At 41.2% G+C, this 25,433-nt stretch overlaps 1 protein-coding gene across 14 annotated transcripts in view; it reads right to left on the bottom strand.

The window, feature by feature from the left end:
- Positions 1–24,733, bottom strand: part of LOC110522842 (receptor-type tyrosine-protein phosphatase S) — a 392,578-nt gene extending 367,845 nt beyond the window's left edge. For 7 of the 14 annotated variants that reach the window (XM_090242145.1, XM_090241934.1, XM_090241807.1 and 4 more), the window contains exon 1: positions 24,264–24,733. The gene's annotated coding sequence lies outside the window, so the exon portion shown is untranslated. Of the gene's footprint in view, positions 1–18,475; positions 18,642–23,951; positions 24,122–24,263 lie in introns of those variants that run through there. The other 7 variants (XM_090242179.1, XM_090242080.1, XM_090241840.1 and 4 more) reach the window with 4 other exon arrangements.
- Between the last annotated feature and the right edge of the window lie 700 nt (positions 24,734–25,433).

Raw genomic sequence — 25,433 nt, forward strand, 5'->3', positions numbered from 1 at the left:
TTGTTCTAGAGCCCCATCTATAATGTAATAATAATAATAATATATTGCTCTATAGCCCCATCTATAATATAATAATAATATATTGTTCTATAGCCCCATCTATAATATAATAATAATATATTGCTCTAGAGCCCCCTCTATAATATACTAATAATAATAATAATAATAATATATTGCTCTAGAGCCACATCTATAATATAATAATAATAATATTATATTGTTCTAGAGCCCCATCTATAATGTAATAATAATAATATATTGTTCTATAGCCTCCTCTATAATATAATAATAATAATAATAATAATAATATATTGTTCTAGAGCCCCATCTATAATATAATAATAATATATTGCTCTAGAGCCCCATCTATAATATACTAATAATAATAATATATTGTTCTAGAGCCCCATCTATAATATAATAATAATAATAATATATTGTTCTAGAGCCACATCTATAATATAATAATAATATATTGCTCTATAGCCCCATCTATAATATAATAATAATATATTGCTCTATAGCCCCATCTATAATATAATAATAATATATTGCTCTAGAGCCCCATCTATAATGTAATAATAATAATAATATATTGTTCTATAGCCTCCTCTATAATGTAATAATAATAATAATATATTGCTCTAGAGCCACATCTATAATATAATAATAATAATAATAATAATAATATATTGTTCTATAGCCCCATCTATAATATACTAATAATAATAATAATAATAATATATTGCTCTAGAGCCACATCTATAATATAATAATAATAATAATATATTGTTCTATAGCCTCCTCTATAATGTAATAATAATAATAATATATTGCTCTAGAGCCACATCTATAATATAATAATAATAATAATAATAATAATATATTGTTCTAGAGCCCCATCTATAATATAATAATAATATATTGCTCTAGAGCCCCATCTATAATATACTAATAATAATAATATATTGCTCTAGAGCCCCATCTATAATATAATAATAATATATTGTTCTAGAGCCCCATCTATAATATAATAATAATATATTGTTCTAGAGCCCCATCTATAATATAATAATAATATATTGCTCTAGAGCCCCATCTATAATATAATAATAATAATAATATATTGTTCTAGAGCCCCATCTATAATATAATAATAATAATAATATATTGTTCTAGAGCCCCATCTATAATGTAATAATAATAATATATTGCTCTAGAGCCCCATCTATAATATAATAATAATATATTGTTCTAGAGCCCCCTCTATAATATAATAATAATAATAATATATTGTTCTAGAGCCCCATCTATAATGTAATAATAATAATATATTGCTCTAGAGCCCCATCTATAATGTAATAATAATAATATATTGCTCTAGAGCCCCCTCTATAATATAATAATAATAATAATAATAATAATATATTGCTCTAGAGCCCCCTCTATAATATAATAATAATAATAATATATTGTTCTAGAGCCCCATCTATAATGTAATAATAATAATATATTGCTCTAGAGCCCCCTCTATAATATAATAATAATAATATTATATTGTTCTAGAGCCCCATCTATAATGTAATAATAATAATAATATATTGCTCTAGAGCCCCATCTATAATGTAATAATAATAATATATTGCTCTAGAGCCCCCTCTATAATATAATAATAATAATATTATATTGTTCTAGAGCCCCATCTATAATGTAATAATAATAATAATATATTGCTCTAGAGCCCCATCTATAATATAATAATAATAATATTATATTGTTCTAGAGCCCCATCTATAATGTAATAATAATAATATATTGCTCTAGAGCCCCCTCTATAATATAATAATAATAATAATAATAATAATATATTGCTCTAGAGCCCCATCTATAATATAATAATAATAATAATATATTGCTCTAGAGCCCCATCTATAATATAATAATAATAATATTATATTGTTCTAGAGCCCCATCTATAATATAATAATAATAATATATTGCTCTAGAGCCCCATCTATAATATAATAATAATAATATTATATTGTTCTAGAGCCCCATCTATAATGTAATAATAATAATATATTGCTCTAGAGCCCCCTCTATAATATAATAATAATAATAATAATAATAATATATTGTTCTAGAGCCCCATCTATAATATAATAATAATAATAATATATTGTTCTAGAGCTCCCTCTATAACATAACAATAATATATGGCTCTAGGGCGCACCCTAGGTGTGTTCTCGCTCTCTTTTTTACCTCTTTATCATGCACTGACACCTGTCAATGTATGTATCTTACAGCCCTTGATTATAAATCTGCTGTATCCCGCTCTGTACAGAGTCCTGTGTCATATTTGATGTATTCCCCTCTATATAGAGTCCTGTGTCATATTTGATGTATTCCCCTCTATATAGAGTCCTGTATCATCTCAGATGTATCCCCCTCCGTATAGAATCCTGTATCATCTCTGATGTATCCCCCTCCGTATAGAGTCCTGTATCATCTCTGATGTATCCCCCTCCGTATAGAATCCTTATCATATCTGCTCTATCCTCTTCCGTCTAGAGTCCTGTATCATCTCTGATGTATCTCCCTCCGTATAGAGTCCTGTATCATCTCTGATGTATCCCCCTCCGTAAAGAGTCCTTATCATATCTCATGTATCCCCTCCGTATAGAGTGCTGTATCATCTCTGATGTATCTCCCTCCGTATAGAGTCCTGTATCATATATGCTGTATCCTCCTCCGTATAGAGTCCTGTATCATATATGCTGTGTCCCCTCCGTATAGAGTCCTGTATCATATCTGATGTATCCCCCTCCGTACAGAGTCCTTATCATATCTGATGTATCCCCCTCCGTACAGAGTCCTTATCATATCTGATGTATCCTCCTCCGTACAGAGTCCTTATCATATATGCTGTATCCTCCTCTGTATAGAGTCCTGTATCATATCTGCTGTATCACCCCAGCAACATCAGCATGAAAGCACTGCAGGTACTTAGTATTTCTATTCCCATACCAAGAACAACTGGCAACATAAAGAAACGGCCTACAGTCTACCTCTGATAGCTGCTGAGCAGTAAGATGGAGAGGGGCAGAAAAGAGAAGGAGTTGTTCACTCTAGAACTGTCTATCTCTTTCTCTCTCTCTGCACTTTGTGACTCTCTCACTCACTCGCATTCTGACACTCACACACGCAGACATACAGTTGAAGTCGGAAGTTTACATACACCTTACACCTTAAATACATTTAAACTCAGTTTTTCACAATTCCTGACATTTAATCCTAGTAAAAATTCCCTGTTTTAGGTCAGTTAGGATCACCACTTTATTTTAAGAGTGTGAAATGTCAGAATAATAGTAGAGAGAATTATTTCTTTCAGCTTTTATTTCTTTCATCACATCCCCAGTGGGTCAGAAGATTGCATACACTCAATTAGTATTTGGTAGCATAAGTTGGGTGAGTTTGGGCCCATTCCTTGTGACAGAGCTGGTGTAACTGAGTCAGGTTTGTAAGGCTTCCTTGCACACGCTTTTCAGTTCTGCCCACACATTTTCTATGGGTTTAAGGTCAGGGCTTTGTGGAAAAATTACTTGTGTCATGCACAAAATAGATATCCTAACTGACTTGCCAAAACCATAGTTTGTTAACAAGACATTTGTGGAGTGGTTGAAAACCGAGTTTTAATGACTCCAACCTAAGTGTATGTAAACATCCGACTTCAACTGTATACACACACAGACATACACACGCACACTTTACTCTCTCTCTGTTTTAAGAACAAGGGAGAGTTAACGCTGTCTCTGAATTATTTATCGTTAGAAAAGCAAGGAGTCGGAATCTCTGGGAATCATCTGACGGAAGGTCAAATCGAGGGCTCAGTGTAGCCAGAAACCAAACCCTGAAGGAGAGAGAGAGAGTAGGAGAAAGGGAGGGAGAGGCAGAGAGAGAGGCAGAGAGAGAGAGAGAGAGGGAGAGAGAGAGAGAGAGAGAGAGAGAGGGAGAGAGAGAGAGAGAGAGAGAGAGAGAGAGACAGAGAGAGAGAGAGAGAGAGAGAGAGAAAGGGAGAGGCAAAGAGAGAGGCAGAGAGAGAGAGAGAGAGAGAGAGAGAGAGAAAGAAAGGGAGAGGCAGAGAGAGGCATAGAGAGAGAGAGAGTGAGAGAGAGAGAGAGAGAGAGAGAACGGAAGCACCCCGGGCATCTCACCGTAGAAAAACTCCCTAATCACCCTAGTACTCAGCATTGCCCACTGTGACTGGGAAACAAAGTAGCAAAAAACTGTGAAAACACATCTACATCCTGTAGTGTGGTATGGTTGTTAATAGCAGAGAAAATGCAGTGTGTGATGCATATCGCTGTCACATTGTATCAGGGATGTTCTATCAATCAGTGGTAAATAGTTTACCAAGTAGGCTGCATCCCAAAATGCTCCTTTATTTCTAACATAGTGCACTACTTTTGACCAGAGACCTATGGTCTTTCCTTTTTCGGAAGGTCTTGATGTTTTATCAGAGTTCTGGAGTATATGTATCAGAAGAATGGACAACTGTGTAGGTTCATAGGCGCACCTGAGGGTGGGGTGCGGGGTGGGGGGTGGGGGTGGAATAGACGAAGGGATAGACGTGAATGTCAACGCATCCACTTTAATCTTGACCCTAAATGAAACACACAATAGTCACCGCTTCACTCTCTCTCTGTTTAGTTGGTGAATAAATACCAACACTGTGCTGGCATGACTGCAAGGTTTCATCCAACCCTTTACCCCTGCATCACTCCAAACAAGACGGCGCACATCCATCACGCAGACATGAGTAGGGGGGTGGAGGGGGGCACGAAACGGTCTCGACCCCACTCAATGGCTGGACACAGGCCGGTCTCATGAAGCAACCTTTTAAACGTGATGGACCTTCCATCACCACTAAACAGACATTTTGGCCTACAGGCCTAAATTTGAACTTTACATTGGAGAGATGTATGGTTGTGCAAAGGGGAGGGAGATATTCCACAGAGGCCTGGCTTGTCAATACTCAGGCCTGGACTCAGAGGAGCCAGAGAGCAGCCATCCATCCATCAGGCTTCAACTCACACAACATGAGGCGGAGGGAAAAACAGAATGATTTACGTCCCTCTGTAGCCTGGTCAGTCTCACTCTTTTAAACACACACAGACACACAGACACACACACACACACAGACACACAGACACACACAGACACAGACACAGACACAGACACACACACACACACACACACACACACACACACACACACACACACACACACACACACACACACACACACACACACACACACACACACACACACACACACACACACACACACACACACAAGCTATGAACTGTGCAGGCTTATATTGTGGCAAAGACAAATGGCCCGGGTCAACTTGTTCCCTGGTTCACCTCTACACATGGAGGGCATTACTGTCGGAGAACAACAGTAACACTTTAGTTCAAAGATTAGCCATGGAGCCAACTGTACAACTCTGTAAGCCTGCCATGACACATGTTAGAGGAGGTTGTAACTGTGACAACTTTGTTGTTCCATACAGTTTTGTACAGGTATATTACTGGTTTAGTGAACTCCTGAACTACTATCAGAAATATGTTATGACTTACTGGATACACCATTAGATAACCTACTTTATAACAGCATCAAAAGGAACCCTGATTTCATGCCACTGATAATATAGTCAAAAAACTGGGACAACACATAGAAAACGCTTACTATTTTGTACTGAAGACGTGGATGTCGATTATGGCAGCCCCTCGCACCTCTCTGATTCAGAGGGGTTGGGTTAAAATGTGGAAGACACATTTCATTTGACTGTATTCAGTTGTACAACTGACTAGGTTTTTCCCTTTTCCCTTCCCTAAATGTTTTCCTGTAGCCTAAATCCCCCGAAAAGAGAATAATTTCTCTCTTAGGCCACAGACCCCAAACCAATAATGTTCCAACACTCCAGGTGTGCATTTGCAGGAATATTACTATCTACTACACTAACTACAGCATGTTGTCTGTCTCTCAATGTACTGAGTCATTACTTAATTACATTGTGTTTGACTGAGATTCAGGCTGATTGTTAAAGTCTGGCCTTGATCCGATACTAGGGATGTGACGAATGGAGAAACGTTCTTAACGTTAAAACTGCTTTTTTTTAAATTGCTTTTCCATTAAAACGATAATAAAAAATGAATAAAATTCTATGTGAATTCCCGATGCAGCTGCGTTGCTGCCAGAAATGGTTTGTGTCTCACGGTGCGTCCCTTTCAGATGGTTACTACCATTGCTGTACCTCAATTCCACCTCTCAAGGTTTTCATTTTCTTCTCATTTAACTTCTCAAAATATTGTCATACCCGGACTTCACTGCTGTCGCTTGCTTTTCTCTGCCATTCTTCCAACTGTTAAAACCTGTGTCGACTCTAGGGGCAGTATTTTCCTTTTTGGATAAAAAACGTTCTCGTTTTAAACAAGATATTTTGTCACGAAAAGATGCTCGACTATGCATATGATTGAGCTTTGGATAGAAAACACTCTGACGTTTCCAAAACTGCAAAGATATTGTCTGTGAGTGCAACAGAACTGATGTTACAGGCAAACCCAGATAAAAATCCAATCAGGAAGTACCGCATTTTTTGAAACCGCCTCATGCCAATGACTCCTTATATGGCTGTGAATGAGCTACGAATGAGCTTACGTTTTCTACTTATTCCCCAAGGTGTCTACAGCATTGTGACGTCTTTTTACGCATTTATGTTGAAGAATAGCCATAAGGGACCACTTTTAGCAAGTGGTCACATGATGGCTCCAGCAGAAAATCTTGCATAAAGTACAGAAGTAGCCATTTTTCCAATCGCTTCTTATGAGAAACCAATTGTCCCGACGGATATATTATCGAATAGATATGTGAAAAACACCTTGAGGATTGATTCTAAACAACGTTTGCCATGTTTCTGTCGATATTATGGAGCTAATTTCGAAAAAAGTTTGGCATTGTAGTGACTGCATTTTCCGGTCGATTTCTCAGCCAAACGTGAAGAACAAACAGAGCTATTTCGCCTACAAAAATAATATTTTTGGAAAAAAGGAACATTTGCTATCTAACTGGGAGTCTCCTGAGTGAAAACATCCAACGTTCTTCAAAGGTAAATTATTTAATTTGATTGCTTTTCTTATTTTCGTGAAAATGTTGCCTGCTGCCAGCAGAGCCTAGCCATAGCATGATGCCATGATAAACTTACACGAATGCTTGTCTGGAGTTGGCTGTAAAGCATATTTTGAAAATCTGAGATGACAGTGTGATTAACAAAAGGCTAAGCTGTGTCTCAATATATTTCATTTGTGATTTTCATGAATAGGAAGATTTTCTAGGAAGATTTATGTCCGCTGCGTTATGCTAATTAGTTTGAGGCTATGGTTACGCTCCCGCATGCGGATTTGAGAGTCATGAGAAGTTAACGACGTAGTTGTGGAGAGTCGACTCCTATTTCTGAGTATCAAGATTCGATTCTGCTAAGATTCAATATTTTGGAACGGAAGAGACTAGGTTAGTTGCCATACTTTCTAGAACACAGACACTTGCATCTTTCATAGCGAGCTAGTGAGAGACGGAGTGAGATGGGAGGTGCACAGTATAGTCAGGTTGGCCACCAGGCAGACACAACTGTGTAATATAATAATAGGCGCCATTCAGCAGACGCTTTTATCCAATGCGACAGACAGTTATACATTTTACATATGGGTGGTCCTCTGGAATCAAACCCACTACCCTGACGTTACAAACACCATGCTCTACCAACTGAGCTACAAAGGACCACCAGGCCTTTCGATCAAAAACTGCATTTCGCAATGGAATGCTGTATCTTGCCATTTCTTGGCTTGCAATGTCTTGCAACTTCAGTAAAGCAATACCTATCATCAATGAATAGGCTAGGATAGTCTACACACAACAGACCGAAGACTGAACACACACGCACATCATTAGCGAAGAGCAAGCCCAGGCGAACCACCGTGAGGGAGAGAGAGGAGGGGGAGAGAAGGAAGAAAGAATGTCTTGGTAATCTGTATCGCCAATATCTTGTCTAGCGTGTCTCGCAAATTCACCAAAGTAGCCTAAAGTTCACCTCTTCCTCTCTGTTTTTTTTAATTACACAATTTCCCTTTATAGACTACCGTATAGTTAGACTATAACACGGAAAATTATATGTTTGTGATAACTGCACTGGGATTTTAAATTTGTGGAGGAAAATCGATTTTTCTCAATGTTAAGGATTCCAACTTCGTTGAAACGTTTTCATTTTCAAACCCCTACCCAATGGGGGTCTTTCAATGAATGAAACACATGCATGTACACACACACACACACACACACACACACACACACACACACACACACACACACACACACACACACACACACACACACACACACACACACACACAAAAATTAAGCTATTGGATCATGGATCAAATAGCTTAAGAGTTGGCTCTGAAGGCTCTTAAGGATCCTCCTTTAAGCAGATTCATTTTGATACCACCACAAAGCATGTCAATGGGACTTTTCTTAGAACCCACACACTGATAGGACCACAGATCAATGCAGAGTATAGTGGTTAAGAGAGACATGTTCAGTGTGGAGGCAGGGTTGATGGGGTTCGGCTGTCGAGGTAGAGGTCAGGTTGCAGTGAAGGGCAGTTATCCAATGAGAAGACACCACAATGGAAGACTATTGATGAGGGCATCATTGTATTTTTATTTAACCTAAAGGAGGAAAACTGAGTTTTTTTCCAATAGGGAGAAAATATGTAAAACAGTGGCATCAGAAATGATTGACTAACTACTATTACTAATGTGTTGTAATCACAGGGGATTCAATTGGGAATTTTGAGTGGAGGAACTGTTCCCCCCCCCCCAAAAAAAAATCTACAGAGAAATCTATGCAATGTCCACAGCGGGACAGGGTTTTGTCTACCGTCTTTATTTCACTCTGTTCCCCCCTTGGGGTGCAAGCTTGCCAAAGTCCCCCAGAGAAAATGTGCATGGTTGGTCCTTTACAGAACATATTGGAATATATTTCAGAAATATTCCTTCCTCCTATCACAGATCTGACATGATAGGATTGGTTTAAATAAGGGTTCCACTCCTATATATCACACCCTATCAACACACAATCACTGATAGCCACAAATAGGTCAGGAAGGAAGGAAGGAACAAATAAACAAACTATTTCCAAACTGGGCTGCAGTGGTGAATGCTGTGTTAGGCCACTTGGCTGGTTGGATGCTATTGGTCTGGCCTTCCTATCAGTCAGCCTGATGTATGGTTCCTGGGGCGACACATGAAACCTGTCACAACAAGGGTAATGATGTCCGACGCACCATATCTCACTGCAGGGGGATGGGCCAGAGCGTAGCATAGCAACCTGGTCCCCGCTGACCTTGGGGTGGGAGGAGTGAGAGGGGGTGAGTAAAGGTGTGGGGGGCTAACCTGAAACGTTTGTCCACAAAGGGCTACCTAAAGAGGGTAACAATCATTTGCTCCCTTCTCTCTGCGTGGATGTTGTTATGGTACAGGTTCATCATCCATTATCATTCATGTCATCCCTTCTTTTTCTCCCCGTTTCTCTCTATTACAACCTCTCTCTCTCTCTCTCATCTCACTTCTTAGCTATTTCTCTAATGGATTGAAAGTCTTGGGATGAGCCAACAGTCATTTAAAGATTAATGTCATCTGTGATATTATGAAGGACAAGCTTTGCACGCTGTGTGTGTGTGGATGTGTGTAAGAGAAAGAGAGATTTTGTGTGTGTGTGTGTGTGTGTGTGTGTGTGTGTGTGTGTGTGTGTGTGTGTGTGTGTGTGTGTGACAGAGAAAGAGACGGAAAGAGAGAGAGAAAGAGAGAGAGAGAGATCGAGAGACAGAGAGAGAGAGACAAAGAGAGACAGAGAGAGAGAGAGAGAGACAGACAGAGAGAGAGAGAGACACAGAGAGAGAGACAGAGAGAAAGAGACAGAGAGCGAGAGAGAGACAGAGACAGAGCGACAGAGATACAGAGAGAGTCCAACTCTGAAACCATAGTGCAGGAGGATAGATTTGGCCATGAAGACCCATTAACCTGTCTCAGCCAGAACTAGGACCCATTAACCTGTCGTAGCCAGAACTAAGACCCTGTCTTAGCCAGAACTAAGACCGATTAACCTGTCTCAGCCTGAACTAAGACCGATTAACCTGTCTTAGCCAGAACTAAGACCCATTAACCTGTCTCAGCCAGAACTAAGACCCATTAACCTGTCTTAGCCAGAACTAAGACCCATTAACCTGTCTCAGTCAGAACTAAGACCCATTAACCTGTCTTAGCCAGAACTAAGACCCATTAACCTGTCTTAGTCAGAACTAAGACCCATTAACCTGTCTCAGCCAGAACTAAGAGGCCATTCAATCAGACACTTCCAACAATTAGCATCACTCCACATGCACTATGTACAGTAGCTCCACACTGTGATAAAGAAATAGGACACCCCAGATTACAATGAGAATACAGAGCTATATTGGATTTCAATCGCCTTCTAAAGAAACTCAAGGACATTGCGCAACAACAAAAGAAGAGAAGAAAGAAGCAAGGAATAGACCTTACAAGTTGGTGGCCGACACCCATAACAGAATGATTAACTATCTGTAGGTTAGCTCCTTATGCTGAGCATTAGCCGGCTACAAAGCGTTAAGACCCACAGATCTGCTATCTTAATTTCATCACTCTGTTGTTGCAGAGAATTTTCACAGCAGGAAAAATAATCCTGCACACTTTTAAACGGTTTAAAAGGGCATGTAAAGTTTTAATTTCCACTTAAGAAAAATGTATCAACCCGTACAAAAATGTTGATCAATTTGAATTCACATGTCCTGTTGCTGCAGGATTATTTTCCTGCTGTGACAAACTGGTGAAATGAAGATAGGACATTTGTATGGGGGTTTAGATCTGGCCCAGGGGGAGGCGATCTGGAGAGACCGAGAGCGGAGAAAGGATTGCCTTCAAGCCTTTTATACAGCCATAAATTAGGGCAAATTTGTCAAAAGAGTAAGAAGGGAGAGACACAGAGAGTATGAAGTCAGGGCTTCGGTAGGCCACAAATAAAACACTATCACAATATTGAATCCATTACACTGTCAAGATACAGCTGGGGGCAGGGGTGCGTTTTATTCCTGACAAGATGTAGATAGTTTAGGCCCTAGACGTTCAAAAGAGAGGAGAGCAGAGCAGTAGCTACTCGCTAGTGCATCGTCTTATCGTCTTAGACGATAAGACGATGCACTAGCGAGTAGCTACTGCTCTCTGTAGCGAGTAGCTACTGCTCCCTGTAGCGAGTAGCTACTGCTCCCTGTAGCGAGTAGCTACTGCTCTCTGTAGCGAGTAGCTACTGCTCTCTGTAGCGAGTAGCTACTGCTCTGCTCTCCTCTCCTTTGTAGCTCAGTTGGTAGATTATGACACATGCAACCACCCGTACGTAAAATGTATGCATGCATTACTATAGGTGACTTTGGATAAAAGCGTCTGCTAAATGGCATACATTATTATATTATGTACGTGTAGTGTACCATATGAAAGTATTCAGGAATAGACCAAATCATCCTTTTGAAAAAAAAATATTTGGATATCAACTTCTTTCATGGACTTTCAAGATTTTGAGAGAGACAGTTGTCCAGTAGCCAATTGTCTCGACTAAAAGGCACAGAAATCCAAAAATGTACCTTTTATCACTCTACATTTTAGTCAGTTAAGCAGGGGAAATTAGGGTTAAGTGCCTTGCTCAAGGGAACATCTAACTTTTTTTTCTCCACCTAGTTAGCTTGAGGATTCAAAGGAGCAACCTATCGGTTACTAGCCCAGCGCTCTTAACCACATGGCTACCTGCCGCCCTCTCCCCAGTGAGTCATCATTTCAATCCTTTTACCGATGGGAATGGAGGAAGTTTGACTTGCATATCAATTATGCTTATGTATGTTAATCCTGAGTGAGGCAAAATACGAAGTTCATCATTTCAGTCGATACAGAGTGTTGCGATACATTTTAGTCTATATCTAACTGTTGTCTAACAGTAATTGACACCCCCCCCCCCCCTTCACACACACACTTGTGCAATACAAGAGAATACACTTTGCACATCTATGCCATTCCAGTGAAGGCAATGAAAGCAGATCACTGCTTTCAAGAACAAAAAATACAAACAAAGATGGCCGTGAAAGTGCCAAGGTTTAGGATTCCATGGACAGGCATGAAAATGCAAAACATGCCATGTTTTCTGAGCTCTAGGAATCTACAGTATTAAGTGAGAGAGAGCAAAAAGCCATGCTTATTTCCAATAAGCACAAATCGCTACGTCAATTCCTGGTTGCTCAAATTCTAATAGTTTGCCCCCCAAAAACTGTTTACGTAACAAAACAGACAGTCATTGTGTAGAGAATCATTGTACCATCGAAAATATATTTTCCATAACGAAACACATAGTAGGGCTCCCGAGTGTCGCAGCGGTCAAAGGCACTGCATCTCTGTGCAAGAGGTGTCACTGCAGACCCTAGTTCAAATCCAGGCTGCGTCACATCTGGCCGTGTATTGGGAGTCTCATAGGGCGGCGCACAATTGGCCCAGCATCGTCCGGGGTAGGCCGTCATTGTAAATAAGAATTTGTTTCATAACTGACTTGCCTAGTTAAATAAATAAAACACACAGCTGTTTGAAGCTGGTGTGCAATACATAAGAAATAGAACAGATATATTGCTTCTAAGACTTGCTTTCAATGAGAATTAAAGATCTATAACTCAAATTCCTATTTCGTCGGGTCATCCAAAAAAGTTACATATTTTTGCTTTAACCGGGGTTCGCATTTGATTTAGCACTTTAGACTAAATCTGAAACTCTGCAAGTCAAGATGCAGTGGGAAGCACAATTGAAAGAGTTTCTCAAACTGGAGGCTAGGCTTCATCTATGCCATGACACACAAAGTATTGTAACAAATGAGGATCATCACTCATTTAAAATCAGTCATTTTCACTATGAGTGTTAAGTTAGTACAACAACCTTTGGTTTTTATTAAATTAGACAATGGATAACAAATCTCCAGTTATGAGACAATAATTATTACTAATTCATCTTAAGTGCCAAACTTAAAATGGTACTGGCTTAGTACTGTAGATTGGCCTATATTTTCCAGAGCTGACTGCCGAGGAATGTCTCTAAACACTGCTTGCCCTTAGTCCCTATCTGTCTTAATTTCCTTATTTAAAAAGAAACTCCAGAATGCTTTAGAAGTCGAACGGAGTAGATGACAAGCAGAGAGATGAGCCAGGAGAGAACTCAAGAGGGAAATGCAAATAGATAAAGGCAAGGAGACAGACAGAGAGAGACGAGAGGGAGATAAGAGAGGGTGAGAAGAGAGAGAGGGAAGAAAGGGAGAGAACGGAGGAACAGTGGAAAATGGAAGGGAGTTGAGCAGCTGAGACGAGAACGAGAGAGAGAGAGAGAGATAATGTGTATGTGTGTGTGAGAGAGAGAGAGAGATAGATAATGTGTATGTGCGTGTGAGAGAGAGATAATGTGTGTGTGAGAGAGAACAACAGAGAGAGATATAAAGAAAGAGAACATGAGAGAGAGAGAATGTGTGTGTGTGTGTGAGAGAGAGAAAGAGCGAAAAAGAGAGATATAGAGAAATAGAAAATGAGAGACAGAGAAAATGTGTGTGTGTGTGAGAGAGAGAAAGGGAGAGGAAAATTAGAAACAGAGGAAAGAATTCAGTTGAAATGACATGAAACATGCCCAGCAATGGCGGCTCTTGGGCGGAGAACCAGGCCTTTATTCTCCTGTCAATTAAAAAGTAACTTGCTGAATTCACAGATATATTGCCCCTCTCCCCCTCTCTCCCTCTCTCTCTCCCTCTCTCCAGTGGCCCTGCTGAGTCATCAAGAGGTTACAGTTGGACCAAGGCATGAGGTGTCCTACTCCTCTCATCTGCCAATCTTAAAACATTGAAAAATTCAAAAACAAAAAACATGCCATGTTTTCTGAGCTCTAGGAATCTACAGTTTTAAGAGAGAGAAACCTTGCTGCTGTGATGGCACACTGTGTAATTTCACCCAGTAGATATGGGAGTTTAACAAACCCAATTTGGATAAACTCCCATATCTACTGGGTGAAATTCCACAGTGTGCCATCACAGCAGCAAGATTTGTGACCTGTTGCCACAAGAAAAGGGCAACCTGTGAAGAACAAACACCATTGTAAATACAACCCATATTTATGCTTATTTATTTTCCCTTGTGTACTTTAACCATTTGTACATTGTTACAACACTGTATATATATATATATATATAATATGACATTTGTAACTTCTCTGTGTGTAATGTTTACTGTTAATTTTATTTTTTTATTTCACTTTTGTATATTATCTACCTCACTTGCTTTGGCAATGTTAACACATGTTTCCCATGCCAATAAAGCCCCTTGAATTGAATTGAATTGAATTGAGAGAGCAAAAAGTCAAGCCTATTTCCAATATCTACCCAGCCCATCTCTGTGAGATTAATCAAAATGATGAACGGGGTACCGTTGAGAAATTGACAGCCTGATTTGTTTGTCAACGGTCTTCATGATTTAATTGGGGGGGGGGGGGGGGGGGGGGGGGGCATCACATACCAAGGCAGTGGCGATAGCCTGGGAATTGAGAGAGTTTGTGTGTTTTTTCTCTCTAATTAAGCCTTGTGAGATTCCCCTCACTGCTACACTAACACACACCTCCAAGGACATGAATTAAACAGAGAAGAAGAAGCAAATTCCTGCTAGAAAGCCGCCTACCAGCACTGGGGGTCATAAACAACCAGCGTTTTGTCATTTCCTCCCTCGCCCTAACAAAGTGACAGAAGATATAAATGACCTTTAAGTAGACGGCATCCCTCTACCGAGCCTTTCATCTATATCCTCCTACTGGTCGGCGGAACGAGGTGGCTAACTAACAAGCAGCCACCCAAAAACTAAATAACCATGAAAAACTCAAACATGGAGGCAGTAAGCAGAAATAAGATGGTACAAGTTAAAAAATAATCATACATCTTGAACACAGAGGCAAGAGGCAGAAGTATGATGCTAGATATGGAGAATAGAGGTTTGACGCGTGCTGCTTATGCTTGGGAAAGGCGGCCCGACCCCTCTCTAGGAGCTATCATAGAGCTACAATATTCTACGCTCCCTGTGTCTGAAAACATGTCGGGACCTCTGGCTGCTCCCTGGCTTTCAATCATCTCTTCTCCTGTTCCTCCTCCACATCCCGCACCTGGGAATCCTCCCTCCCTCCCTTCTCCACGCATTTCTTCGGGATTATGGAAGTCAAAAACAAGTTCAACCCGGCACATTCTCAACATTCCATAGATTACACAGACCCATCCATCCACAGCAGAGCACAAGTACACTGCACATGCATAGCTCCTTGCTCTTAAATCTGAGGCCCAGTGACCCACCATACTCATTGATAAGAGGCGGCCATTTTGAACTATTGACTAAGCACTGTTAGCTCAGCTAATGAACCCTGGCACCCATCTCCTCTTCATGAAACTCTATCCTCGCTTTGAAAATTAGTAAACAAGCGAAAGGCAAAAACACTTCGTTTTGCACAACATTCCTCTCTATCAAATCAAATCAAACGTTATTTGTCACATGCGCAAAATACAACATGTCACATGCTTACTGACAAGCCCTTAACCAACAGTGCAGTTCAAGAAAGAGTTAAGAAAATATTTACCAAATAATATGGAGAAGCCAAAGGGCCTAGCCTAATGCTAACAGTTAAGGCAGGTGTTGAACAAGTTGGCTGGAGAAAGCACAGGTTTGTTAATCAAGCTCAGACAAAACAATTACTAGAGTCCTTTAATCGATGGCACTGGACAAACAATTAATAATGCTTGGCTTCGGCAAAGTGCGGCGATGGGGAAATTGTTCAATTAGAACGTAATCCTCCTGATATGCTATCATGCGCTAATAGCTAGACCGCGGTTTAGCACATCTGATTGGGTTGTTGTGAGACTACACGGCCAGCCGGAGATACGGACACAAATTCACAAACACAAAGGCTGACAAAAACTAACATAAGCCTACTGAAGCCACAGTTAGGCGTGTCACCTTAGCCTATCCTTTTCCCTGGTGTTTTTAGCTTGTGAGCCATCACGAGTGACACACACAAATAGACGAGTCTGTTCATCCTCATTGACAAAAACACAGAGCACTGAAATTCCAATTTCCAATCACAGAATTTGGATTCACCCGCATGCATGGTCTGAAGCCCAATAGAACACTGAACATTACATCTCTGGGAGGGTTAGTAAGTAATGGCATGGGAATCAGATAGACAAATCCATTTGGATTCATGAAGCTTTGTTTGAGCCGGTAATAGGAGAAGATATAGACTGAGACAACAGAGGGGAGTCAGTAGCAGACAGTGGCAGCAATGTAGGTAGCTGTTGTAGGTAGCTGTTGTAGGTAGCTGCTGTAGGTAGCTGCTGTAGGTAGCTGTTGAATGTAGCTGTTGTAGGTAGCGGTTGTTGGTAACTGTTGAATGTAGCTGTTGTAGGTAGCGGTTGTAGGTAACTGTTGAATGTAGCTGTTGTAGGTAGCGGTTGTAGGTAACTGTTGAATGTAGCTGTTGTAGGTAGCTGTTGTAGGTAGCTGTTGAATGTAGCTGTTGTAGGTAGCGGTTGTAGGTAGCTGTTGAATGTAGCTGTTGTAGGTAGCTGTTGTAGGTAGCGGTTGTAGGTAGCTGTTGAATGTAGCTGTTGTAGGTAGCTGGTGTATGTAACTCACCAGCAGGAAAGGAAGAGGCAGAGAGGGGGAGGAACATATACAAATCCAGAAAGGTAGGCCATACATGTTTCAAACAGGCACAATGGCAGACATACTGTATCTATATATGCATGTTGATCAATAATCATTGATGCCTCTTACAAAGGCCTGGTGCCCCTTTCTCTATCTTCCCCTCTGCCCCTTACTTTTAAGTTCCCCAGGTCCATTGTTGTATCCAAATGGGCTGTATCAGGCTGTATCACAACCGGCCGTGATTGGGAATCCCATTGGGCGGCGCACAATAGGCCCAGCATCGTCCAGGTTAGGGTTTGGTCGGGGTAGACCATCATTGTAAATAATAATTTGTTCTTAACTGACTTGCCTAGTTAAATACAAGTTAAATAAAAGGTTAAATAAAAAGGGAAGCTTGCACAGCACCATATGGCCACGCATACAGCAGAGTCTAAATGGATTATTCTTGAAGATTAAGATTTTTTTATATCTGCAGATGAACTGTACAAGGTCATAGATCCCTCCCTTATCTTAATTCTGATGCCCGAGCCTTGGTCCTTCTTTGAAGCATCAGTCGTCCTACAACACACACAACACACACACACACAACACACACACACACACACACACACAAACAACACACACAACAAGCACACGACACACACAGGGAGCATTGTAGTACCACCTCAATAAAACATAAAAGCATTGAACATGAAAATGATGAATCATTCATAGATATTTAACCGGTAATGGCGCGTTCTAACTAACAGGGTTAACAACTAACGACAGCGACTTGCTGCCGTTGTCACAACGCGTTACCCTAACGGCCCCCCTCGCCCGGACAAACGTTGTCCACGGCGACCGGCGACTGTGTTGTCATGGCAAAGAAGCAGGAGGCGAAATGTCGCGCTGACCTTCAAGAGTTAGGACTCGAGGGGCCATGTGGCGCTAGCCTCGTTAACAGCCTTGCCCCGAGAGAGACTTCTTCCTCGATGCCTCGGCCAATGATAGGGCTCTTAATTGTCAATTTTCCAGAAGGAAGGCATCCTGCCAGGGAGAGTTTGTTAACCAATCTGTATGGAGCTGATAGGAGACAGGGGAACCTGCCTGTGCTGGGAGGGTGGGGGACCAATCACAGCTTGGTTTCTCAAGCTGTGCAGTATGTAAACTACATTTACTGTTGTTTCATGTTTAGCCAATTCAATGTGTTATGAACTAAGTACATCTGTACCTCGTGTTGTGTTTTGTCAGTGCTTCTAAGAAGGAAAGTACAAGAGAAATTCCCTCATGGGCAATTAAGAATTCTACTCTCACATGTCAATAATCATGTCATCAATCATATTGGCTCAAAAAGATTTGTTGAGTACACAACGAGACAAAATCCTTTCCCTTGCTTTCAGCTTGTCCACAATGCTCTTCAACTTGCCTATTTCCAGGTAAAAGCTAACATAATATTTTTTGGCCAGTTTACAGCAGGCATGTTTACAGCAGGCACGCTCTCACAACCACTCAAATGATCCTTTGATTACATCTGTAATATATTTTCAAACATACTGATGTGTCTTATACACGGAGTGTACAAAAGATTAGGAACACCTTCCTAATTGAGTTGCAACCCACCTTCTGCCCCCAGAACAACCTCCATTCGTCGGGCCATGGACTCTACAAGGTGTCAAAAGCGTTCCACAGGGATGCTGGCCCATGTTGACTCCAATGCTTCCCACAGTTGTGTCAATTTGGCTGGATGTTCTTTTGGTGGTGAACCATTCTTGATACACACAGGAAACTGTTGAGCGCAGAAAAACCCATCAGCATTGCAGTTCTTGACACAAACCGGTGCGCCTGGCACATACTACCTTACTGTTCAAAGACACTTCAATCTTTTGTCTTGCCCATTCACCCTCTGAATGACACACACACCCAATCCATGTCTCAAGGCTTAAAAATCCTCCTTTAACCAGTCTCCTCCCCTTCATCTACACAGACTGAAGTGGATTTAACAAGTGACATCAATAAGGTATCATAGATTCACCTGGTCATGGGAAGGGCAGATGTTCTTAATGTTGTGAAGTCTCAGTGTACGTTGTGTAATTTCCCTCTATTAACAGCGTTGATAAATCTGTAATTATCTCTGTGTCCAGTTATTACACTGCTGTGATTATGCAACATTACTAAGATGGCTACACGGTGAGAAATGAACAAAATGGAGAATACACTTCAGGAAACATACTCAATGATACTTGAATGATACTTAAAACCTGTGAGATGGTATACCTTCATTAGGATGTTAACCAATAGGTAACATACAGTGCACAACACAAGCATTTCGCTACACTCGCAATAACATCTGCTAAATATGTGTATGTGAACAATCAAATCTGATTTGATTTGATAACTTGGCTATATCTATCTATGTGTTACGCGATCTGTGGAAGCGACACAACCTAACCTCCAATCAGACCTTGAGCCTGTATCCCAGAAAAAAAGCGACGGAAATCTGCACTTAATGATTTCTTCAGAATTCCCAGCAGCATCTCCTGCTACAGCTCACCCCCCTCCTTTCTTCCCTCCATCCCTTCCCTCTCTCCTTATCAATTAAGCAGAGAAATACACATAACCAAGCAGACCTTCATTGTTAGTGTCACCTTCTTTCTCATCCCCCAAGAACACAGTACAGGTTCCCCCTTTCACAGAGAGACAACTTTGAGACAGTGCTGACCCCGGATCACTCCGTGTATTCCCCTTCCAATCAGTCTGACACAAGAGAAGCCCCTAGGCGTTTCTCCCAGCAGCCACGGAGTAGAGGAGAGTGAACTTGATCTCTCTCCTCGGATGTGAGGAGACGTCCCTGGCTTTCTGCATGCAGTGGTCCCCGTCCTCAGCTTGCCTTTTCCCGACAGCCCCACTTGCATACACATCAAACCCATTAAAGTGTCAAGCTTCACAGTGGAGCAAAATAAGGATGGAAACTTAGTGGTGAATAATAGTTTTTTTTTTCTGCCACTAATTCGAATGGTAATGTACAATACAGTATATCATCAAGGACCTAGCAAGTTTTCAGTGATGACGACAGACCAATAGATCTATCTGTGCAATTGAATGCAAGTGATTTTTTTTCTACCTTCTCTGTGTGTTCCAGGACAGAATTTGCATATATATTTGAGGACCATATGCTGCCTGATAAGAACACTTGTATGCGCCACCATTTGGCCGCAGAAGAGAACTGGCGGCACCAGTTGTGGGTTCCTCTAGCATCCTCTGACCCTGTCTAAATTACTGTGAGTTCTGAGGGGGCTCAGGGTGGGGAGTCTGTGGATGTCAACCTTTCCTTTACCCACTATTTACATTTCTCCAAAAACAAATGAGTCGGGGCAAATGTGTTTGTGCACAGCCGGGGGAGAGGAGGGATATTTTCACATTGACATTTTCCTACTTAGAATTTGTAATTCTGCCGGCAGCGGGAAAACATTACCCAAAACCCCCCTGACTGTTTATCTTGAGGTGACAACTAACAAGCTTCTGCCTGATAATTAGATGGCCGCCGCCGTGTGTGTGTGTGTGTGTGTGTGTGTGTGTGTGAGAGAGAGAGTGAGCGTGTGTTTCATTCAACGTTCTCCATAACGTTGACATGATTATATGTTTCTCGCTACACATCGTGCCTTTAGGGTGCTTTAAAAGCCTCTCCAGCTGCATCCATTCCATTTGGGCTGCATTAACGATGCAGAGGCCACAATCATCCATTCCATTTGGGCTGCATTAACGATGCAGAGGCCACAATCATCCATTCCATTTGGACTGCATTAACGATGCAGAGGCCACAATCATCCATTCCATTTGGACTGCATTAACGATGCAGAGGCCACAATCATCCATTCCATTTGGACTGCATTAACGATGCAGAGGCCACAATCATCCATTCCATTTGGACTGCATTAACGATGCAGTGGCCACAATCATCCATTCCATTTGGACTGCATTAATGATGCAGAGGCCACAATCATCCATTCCATTTGGACTGCATTAACGATGCAGTGGTCACAATCATCCATTCCATTTGGACTGCATTAACGATGCAGTGGTCACAATCATCCATTCCATTTGGACTGCATTAACGATGCAGTGGCCAGAATCATGTACTATACTGTATGATGGTGGAGTGACTGCAGAATGTGACTCATCCCACGGGAAAGGGATTGCAACCGGCGTGTGTGTGCGTGCACACGCATGTTGGCAACACAGCCCACTGGGCACACACAGTTTGAGTCAACGTTGTTTCCAAGTCATTTCAATGGAAATGGAGGTACTTGATTTTGTGTGAACAACACAAGTTTGATGAGGGGCGCTTCATAAACCATTTACAAGCCATTAACTAGGGGAAGGCCCCAGTAATGGGACTGTCCTGTGACAGGCCTGACTGAAAATTGAACAATGTGGAGGAGACTCTTGTTTAATCCTCAAGTGGTAAGACAATGTCTCTATAGAAGAGATGCAACACTGAATAAGGAGAATGTCTTACATCTCTGATCTTGACATTCACCTCTTAGAAAAGCCCGGGGTGCACTGGTGGACGGAGGGAGATATGGCCACTATAGGGGGCAACATTAGAGCTGGGAGGAAAAACTGAGGATGTCATGCTTTATTTCCATGTAGTTCCATGTAATATTACATAATAAAGAATATGTGTGGTCTAGATAGATTTATATCAGAGGCTACAACATATATGGTGTGTGGTTTTCATGTCTTTCATTTAATTTAGCAGACATTATACTGGCATTTACTAAATACAATACAGAAAAAAGCAAGGGAGGGAGGGAGGGAGGGAGGGAGGGAGGGAGGGAGGGAGAAGAGCGAGAAGAGGGATGGAGGGAGGGAGGGAGGGAGGGAGGGAGGGAGGGAGGGAGGGAGGGAGGGAGGGAGGGAGGGAGGGAGGGAGGGAGGGAGGGAGGGAGGGAGGGAGGGAGGGAGGGAGGGGAGGGAAGGGAAGGTGGAGGATTCTAAAACAAGAGATGATGAAAAAAAAATCAATGGGCCAGTTACCAATTATACCCAGACTTAATATAACACTGAAAAATATTTCTTCAGATAATGTAAAATAGTTCCAAACCCATACAGGGTGACATTTTGGAGTAGCTCTCATTCAGACTACTAGTTATTTACAGTGTCTGCGTGTGAGCAAGGGGCGGGGTCGCGCTTTCTGTGGAAATCTTCGGAGAAATGTCCTCTCAGATGCTTATGGGCATTCAGGAGAGAGAGAGGAGTCAGTCCAAATTTCGCAAGTGATAGAGTTTATTCGTTTTTCTCTGTACCAGCATTCTAGTTAGTTTAGTTAGTTAGTTTTTTTTATTAGGCCTGGGAAATGGCTTACGTGTTAGCAATGCAGTGTAATAGGAATCAAATGTATATGATGTTGCTGTGTATTGTAATTCTCCATTACGCCTTGTTTCTTTTCACAGCCTTGACTGTGGCAAGATACTGTTCCTCGCAAGCTTATAACACACACCCATTCTGATCAAGCCGTAAGATTTCGTATCCTACAAGGCAGGACACGCAACTTCATAAAAGAATAGAACATTATAATGATGTATCATTCAAGAGCCCAATTAAATTGGTCCCTTTGACAGCATTCTATTGAAGATTTCGTATTTTCGTCTTCCCCTTTTCAATAAAAAAATAACAATGCCTATGTTCTTCAAAAGTCTTTAAGACTAATTGGGGAATTCGTTTGATTGTTGGCTGCCACTGTTGCGCATTTTAATATTATACTATTTGGGCAATAAGGAAATATGTTTTGTAATAAAACATTTTCTAACGTTTTTCATGATGTTTGTGCGCCAAGTATTTATAATCTCCATCCTAACAAATCCACATAATATGCGAAGTCAATCGCTGTGTGCTCGTCTATGTATGCTAAATGTATGTTGCGAATAGTAAAACCCCAGCTAGCCAACTTGAGGAGAAAACGTTTATTCTCCATATGGGCTAACAAATAGACACCCAAAGGCAGTACAAAGGACAAAATAAGTAATTATGTAGAGTATACATAAAATACTAAAAATAAGACTAAAATCAGCAGCAACCTGTACTCTCTTCAGGTAAAATCTCTCCACTAGTCAAGGTGGTTGAAATAGGATAATGACATTAAACAGTCAAGGCGGTTGGAATAGGATAATGACATTAAACAGTCAAGGCGGTTGGAATAGGATAATGACATTAAACAGTCAAGGTGGTTGGAATAGGATAATGACATGAAACAGTCAATGCGGTTGGAATAGGATAATGACATTAAACAAGGGTGTCACCTGCACTCAGACAATCAATCACCAGCCACCACTGTTCCCGTGTCCTGAGTGACTCCACCTTTCAATGAATGGATTTGAGAGCGCACCCTGAAAAAACGCACCACAACTAAACATCTAAATCCCTGGCGAAGAAAAGAACCCCGCAATTGAATGCGCAAACATGGATCAGAGTCAGATACGCTTTACGATAAAGGCACATGTCAATAATGCATGTTCAACATTTTGCATTGGGCTACCCCTACAAGATATCAAGTTGATGTTGTGTGATATCATTCAACTCTTGAAACGTACAGTATCCAGTAGCGTGCCGTTTATAATCAAAAGGCTATGAATGTATGAAGTGATTTCGTCCGGGCGGATAGGCTACATTCATATGAATGGTGGTCTTAAATGCTAAGCAAACGCCTCTCATGGTTGGCTTCGTTAATGTACACCCCCGTGGAGATATACACCTTCTCACTGAAGATGATTCAGTAATGCGTTATTCATAACTACATCTGAAACTTCAAGGATTTATACTGTAACAAATGGTTGCGTTAAACAAATACCCAGTAAGGCTATTTTAAATCAAATAAAGTGAATAAACTTGTAATAACCAACAAACGGACACGTCAATAACGTCTAAACTACGGTGATGCGACTGTAGGCTACCCTACTCTACATTTCTTTATAACAAGCTATTTTTGAAACCGCTATAACGTTTGCCCACACCAGTAGATTGCTCTGTACAAGAATATGAGAGGAGGGCATCCGGCACATTTTTTGGCTACGGAGTAGGGTTACCAGTGTCACCTAACCTTTGCGGTATCAGCGTCAGCTCTACCCCGCCGCTTCTTGGTCCGTCGAGCAAGTACTTTGTATAGCATCCGAGTTCGGCATCTGAGTACTCTTGAGAGCTGCTCTTTAGGTACCACTAGCAGCCTGCATCCACCTCATAGGCTACTGGGTCAGCTGAATTCACAAGTATGGACAGAGGCACTATCGGACGCAGACTGCCTGTCGCGCATTCCACAATGTAGAACCCGTTGAAATACATATTTTCTCCTTTAAAGAAGAACCTCAAAGCATACAAATACAACTCCGTTAGAAAAAAAGACAATTGTTCCTACCTTTATCAGCGATGGAGTTCCTCTCTTTCTTATCGTGCATTCACACAAAAAAACTCACATCTTCTTGTTCAAATAAACAAATAAACAATAATCCCGTATGCGAGCGTCCTGCGGCAGATCCAGAGAAGCGGTTTGGGTTCTAGCGCTGAGTAGTGTTTAAATCCCCCGATAGCGCAGGTTGCTCGGACGCGTGTGGTATCGCAGTTCTGTTCAGCCGCGCTTGGAGAAACCACAGCTGTCCACGTTTGGATGGAGGGTGATGTCATAGCGCCCTCCTCTTCTCCTCTCTCGTCCCCCTCCTTTTTCGCCCACCCTTCTACTCGCAGCTCCCTCCTTCTTTCTCCTCCACTGCCGTGGGTTTGTCAATAGCTACCACAGCCACAAAGTAAATATCGTAAAAATAAATGCATTTTTTTCTAAACTTTTTGGTCTTCATTTAAGGTTAGCGTTAGGCATAACTTTAGCAGTGTGGTTAAAGTTAGGCTTACGTAAAAAATCAGATACATTGTATAAATAGGCGGGGTTTATGACTTTGTGGCTGTGCTAACTTGTGACGACCCTCCCGTGGGCTACTTTCTCACCCTCCCGAATCTAGTTCTTCCACTTGACGTGATGAAGTCGTGGCGTTGCCTACGCCCTGCCAGCCGTGCTGTCCATCAGCATCTGCAGCCTCCTTTACTGGGATTAGATGGAATAAAAGGTGGCATGAAAAATACCAATGTGTGAGAGAGGATGTGAAGACTTCCCTCCCCTGCATGCAGCCAGTGTGGCATAAAAGAAAAGTGCATACTCCTCATAAGACCACAAAGGATTTTCTGTATGGGCCAATGTAGCAGGGCCTAGATCTCAAAACCATTTTAGTGAATCATATTGTGATACCATTAAATCATGTTCGGTGATACCATTAAAACACGTGTGTGTCATGAGAAACCTTGCTTTACCTGAAGACGTGCATTAGTTTCCCAAACTAATGCGTAGGCTTTACCTCAGCAGGTTTACAATCATATTGCACCCTAGAGACCTGAGTTCAAACCCAGTTAGACACACTGACAAAGAGGAGTACTTCAATCCAGTCAGAGTATGTACAGTGCCAGTCAAAGGTTTGGACACACCTACTCATTCAAGGGTTTTTCTTTATTTTTTTACTATTTTCTACATTGTAGAATAATA

This window comes from Oncorhynchus mykiss, chromosome 1 (assembly GCF_057628025.1).
Source record: "Oncorhynchus mykiss isolate SJ-2025 chromosome 1, ASM5762802v1, whole genome shotgun sequence".
NCBI classification, from domain to species: domain Eukaryota; kingdom Metazoa; phylum Chordata; class Actinopteri; order Salmoniformes; family Salmonidae; genus Oncorhynchus; species Oncorhynchus mykiss.